At 36.3% G+C, this 5,424-nt stretch overlaps 1 long non-coding RNA gene across 1 annotated transcript; it reads right to left on the bottom strand.

Annotated features, from left to right (window-relative positions):
• Positions 1 to 3,769, bottom strand: LOC143855717 (uncharacterized). Its single transcript, XR_013238072.1, has 4 exons — positions 3,285 to 3,769; positions 2,635 to 2,708; positions 2,458 to 2,500; positions 1 to 198 (listed from the first exon to the last, which is right to left on the bottom strand). It is a non-coding gene; the product is annotated as an uncharacterized LOC143855717 (long non-coding RNA).
• Positions 3,770 to 5,424: the final 1,655 nt, after the last annotated feature.

Genomic DNA, 5,424 nt, shown 5'->3' with positions numbered 1-5,424 from the left:
GTCTAGTTGTGGCAACCAATCTTTCGTATAAAGTAAGCTTTCCACCGTTTCAGAATTTAATGAGGCACGTGTATCCTCAATTACTCTACTTGCTTTACTGAAAGTTGACTCCGATGCAACTGTGGAAGCTGGGATTGCCAAAACATCTCGAGCAAGCTTTGAAAGTGTTGGAATTTTTTTTCCATAGTGCCTCCACCACTGCAATATATCAAATGAAAGAGCTTCGTCCTCGTTAAATGAAAACAAAGATTCTTCTAGATATTGCTCCAATTCTGTCTTTTTAGCAAAAAGATGACAAAGTGTAACGCTCTCTAACAAACCTCCGAAAATCTTCAAAATCCAAGCTTGATTGAGTAGAAACTTCAACTATACCGGATGAACGTTCAACTTGATCCCCAACCCCACAACCAAAAGGAGCTTCAAGTGAAGAGTCCTCATATTCTGAATAAAGTTCAAGGAGGACATTACAGACTTTATTTTTGTACACTTCAAAACAACTACCATAGATTTTCTCATAAAAATATTCAACAATATGCATCTTATACCGAGGATCAAGAATGATTGCAATTGTTAGCACCAAACTACATTCATCCCAATATTTATCAAACTTATCTTGCATAAAAAATGCCATCCTGCAAATGTAGTCAACATTACTCAATTGCCACTCCTTCAATGTTAATCGAATTTTGCACACCTCAATGAAGTAAAAGTTGGCAGTTGGATATTTAGTACCAGAAAGTCTTTTAGTCACTTCATAAAAGAGTTTCAAACATTCACATATATTCTTTCCCATTTCCCATTCATCCTCAGTGGGTAGGAGCTTATACTCATTATCTAAGTCAGCTAGACGCTCAAATGCCTCTTTGAGCTCCAAAGCATCTCATAGCATCTCATATGTAGAGTTCCATCTCGTCTCAACATCCAAACCCACACGTTTTTTGGTAGTTAACCGAGTTTGACTCAATGCAAGACAAAAATTTTGATCTCTGTATGGAGAGTGATTTATATATTTGACACTTTTTTCGAATTCCCTCAATTAACCCATGAATGACCTCCATCCCCTTCTTCACAATCAAATTCACGATATGGGCCGAACACCGAATATGGAACATGTCACCATAGTGGACAAGTAATCCCTTACCATTCAACTATGTTCTAACACCATCCAACATCCCTCCATTCGCACTAGCATTATCCACTACAATGCTAAATAACTTCTTGTCAATGTTCCATTCCAAAATCCAATTCTTCAACCAATCACATAATCGGTCACCACGATGTGGGTATTCAACAACATGAATAGAAATTAATTTTTTGTGCAACTTCCATTCCTCATCAATATAATGACAAGTCACACAAAAAATACCCACGGTTTTGATGTTCATCCGTCCACCCATCAGTAGTGAGACTAACTCTGGAGGATGTGTTTTCAATCTCTTTATAAATCCTTGCCTTCTCATCATTATAAACACCCACAAAATCAGTTTTTACAGTATTTCTTGAACGAAATTTATAAGAAGGCATGCAATATGAAATCCAAAGCCGAAAGTACTCATACTCCACCATAAGAAAAGGAAAGTCATGTTTCGCAATCATCTTAGTATACAAGGCCCTCTCAACTGCTGGGTTAAATTTATGTATTGCTAATTTGGGAGATGGGTCATTACTACTGCTAGTCTTTCCAAGATAATATTGGGTAAGGTCGTTCGTTTGCTTCTTTTTAGTACACGTTTTGAGATGATTCATCAAATGAGTTGTTCCTTTTGAACTTGACCCATCAAATTTTTTCTTACAATGCATGCAAATGGCATCAATAACTCCACCACCCTTTACTTCCCTAGTAAATTCTGTCCATACAACTGATGTAGTCTTTCGACGCTTTAGTTCATTTTTAGGATTGGGATTGGAATCATCAGTGGCAGGTGGGGGAATACTTCTACTAGGGGCATCAGTACTTGTACCATGATTAGGAGGTATGGTATTAACACCAACTAAACTAGGGGTCGTAGCATCAGCACTACTAGACACAGGAGTAGCCAAATTCTGAGGTTCAGACATTGTTATGCTGGGTAAGGTCGTTCTTAGAAGCCTAAAAGGCACAGAGTTGAGCACTACCCTGTTTCAATAATTGCACTACCATCAACACAATTATTACCACTCTTAAAGATAATGAGAAACTAATTAAGATAATAGAGACAAACCATCTATGGACAGACCTAATAGACAAGGACAGGTTCATGCATTCCTTGAGTTACTATTTTCATACTCGTTGCCTTTGTTCGTTAAGTTTTAAAAAACACAACTCCAAATATGCAATCAGTTTATAAAGGAGGACATTCTATATAAACAATACATAATTCATAAAGAAGGATCACATGTTTCGATGTCTTATTCAAAATAATGAACAGGAACACAACATTTATAATAGCAAAAAGGAAAGGTTATTTATAATGGTACCTCTCCAAATTTCAAATCAGAAGGCAGGCTTGTTCCTGAATCCCTGAATCAATAGGACCAATATTAGATGCTTGGCTTACAAAATATATAATGAAAATATTAAGGATTACAAAATATATAATGAAAATATTCAGTCAGATTCAAATTAAAATACCCACTCAGTTTATTTCGACATACCTTGAATCAACACCCTTGATGAAAGTGGAAATTTTTTTGCATTTTCCATCCGTAGATGTTGTTGCTACAAGAATCTGTAAACAAAAATGAGACATGAGCATTGAGAACAAAATTAAAACATTACCGACATATGCTGCACACAGGAAGAAGTGCTGAAATTGCAACGCCGGTTAACCAATAGATTAATGCTTAAGTAGTTTGAGTTAATGAAGGATAAATCATGAAAATTTCAAAACTATAATCTTGTGAAGCAAGGAAACAATGCTTTTACTAATTCCAATCTGCAACCAATCAGATTGTGATAGAAAAATTCAGTTACAGCTGCTCTATGATGAGAACGTCCAAGTTAAAAAGACATTTTATCATTAGCATCTAATTGTAAAATTTTAAGCTTCACAAAATAATAAATAGCATGTGTACCTACACATCCAAGAACTACTTGATATCGCGTGGTCAGATACAAACTCAATCACTGCTTTGGAGCTTGGAATGGTGAAATGCAGATATAGTAGTAGATGGTTGTAAAATAAGAGCTACAATTCAGTGTCTGTCAAGATGCCATTAAAAAAAAGAAAAGATGCCACAAATTTAAGAAAACTTTCAATCATCAATGTAAAAGATGTACATGTGTCAAATGATGTCAAAATTACCTCTTGAAATTGCCCCAAAAGCTCAGATCGGTTTGGAGAAGAAGAAGATCCTTGAGATCTTGGCCCCAAAAGCTCAGATTGATGCTCAGAAATGATGGATTCGAGACTAGCTTGTCTAGATCTGGATGGAAACTAACCAAAGTTAGCTAGGGTTGAACAGGTCATGTTCTAAGGTTTTCCAGAAGGGTTTTATGAAGAGGGTTTGAAGAAGAGAAGGAGGTTTGGATCTGATGGAGTAGAAGATGGAGATGGGATCCGTCGGTTTTGGTTTAGAGATATGTTAGACTTAGATCTAGGAGGGAGTTAGGGAAAGGATGAGGTGGTGGTGCTATTCGTGAGGCCGATGGTGCCGGATTCCGGTTATTCCGACGGAGAAGAAGAAGAAAATCTTCTTTGCCCTCTGCTCTCCAACCCCTTTTTCTTCTCTCCACGATCGCTCATTTTCTTCATCTTCATTGGAAACCCTAGCAGCAGCAAAAATCCTAAATGAGGGACCAAATGAAAAGCAAACTCATTTTAGGGTTTTAACTTTTATACAACCCTAAATGAGAGAAATGATTTGAGCCATTCATTTGAGTGAAAGTGTGAAACCCTCAATGGCTATGATTAACGGTTTTGGATCATCAAAGAACCCCAGTTCAAAAGCCAAATCGGCCCTAGGATCTTCTACAAAGTTGTCATTTGGATCTAAGGAAAAAATACATGGAAAAAATAATTACATGAAAAATAAAAACTTTAGAACTTAAATAGGAATCCGGTTTTCTTAGAAAACAGGGAAATTTTTTATTTTGAAAAAAAATCCATGAAAATGAATTAGCCAAATGCAAGAAAGTCATAAAAATTATGGAAAATAATTCCATGAAGAAAATATAGAGTTTCATAGGAATGTGTTATCTTAGAAAATAAGGAAAATTTTAATTTTGAAAAAAAAATCCATGAAAATGAACTAGCCAAATTAGGAAAACTCATTTTCCAATATATTCCCACCCATCAACCAAAACTTTCTAAGTGCCAACTTAGGGTTTGCCATTGAAATTAACCAAAATGCCCCTTCACATCTAAGAAATTAGATATTATTTTACATTGTCCAATGTGATTGATTATTTTTCGTGAAATGTTATCCGCACTATTGTATTTTGATGAGGGCACTCCTCACTTTATTAGAAGTATAGTGTGGCCCACAAAATAGGATGATCCAAACTGTCCATTAGATGGGCCACAGCCTAAATAGAATATGCCCCAAAAATTATTTCCATAGGTTGATCCTAACCCTCCGATCTACAGAGGGTTAGGATCAACACTATAACATTCAGATAGGAGGGTTATAACCTATGGAAATGATTTTTGGGGCACAACCTATTTAGGCTGTGGCCCATCTAATGGACGGTTTGGATCATCCTATAGTGCTGTCCATACCATACTTCTAATAAAGTGAGGAGTGCCCTCATCAAAATACATAGTGCTGATAACATTTCCCTATTAGAAAACTGAAAAACCCATATGGTATTCCGAGTTTTTATATGATGCCCGACCGTGAAGTAACGTCAAAGCGGTGCCACCCTTGATATTTGATCCAACAACAGATCACTTTTTAAGAGGCTGCTGTTGGATCAAATATCAAGGGTGATACCTCTGGCGTACCACCTTGACGTGACATCACGGTCGGGCATCAGATAATTTCTCTGGTATTTCAAGTTGGCTTTCTCTTAAATTAATTCTAATAAAAATGAAGGAGAAAAAGAAATGTAGATTTCATCCTCTGTTATAGAGAGAAATTTTTCAAAAGTATAAGTAGACTTTTGTTCCCTGTATTAGCATGATCTAGACCCTTCAACAGGAGGCCGCCTACTTGTGAGCGTCAAATACGTGGACCCTATTTCTTCTACTCAGTTTTTAGGAGTATTTCAGGAAATGTAATACCCTTTAAAAATTATTTAAAAATAATAAATGAATCAGGATATCCGAATTTGAATACATATCGAATTTAAATTCAAATCTGGATATCCGGATACAGATACGAATTCTGATATACGGATACAGATGCGGATATTCGGAATAAACGGATATACTTCTCGGATTCGGATGTTAAACGGATCGGATGTACCATTTACCAGATTCGCATCCGCTAAGATCCGGATAT

This window comes from Tasmannia lanceolata, unplaced genomic scaffold (assembly GCF_043159265.1).
Source record: "Tasmannia lanceolata isolate RefF3 unplaced genomic scaffold, GAP_Taslan_0.1 ptg000023l, whole genome shotgun sequence".
NCBI lineage: Eukaryota > Viridiplantae > Streptophyta > Magnoliopsida > Canellales > Winteraceae > Tasmannia > Tasmannia lanceolata.
This window is presented reverse-complemented; position numbering and strand designations above follow the sequence as displayed.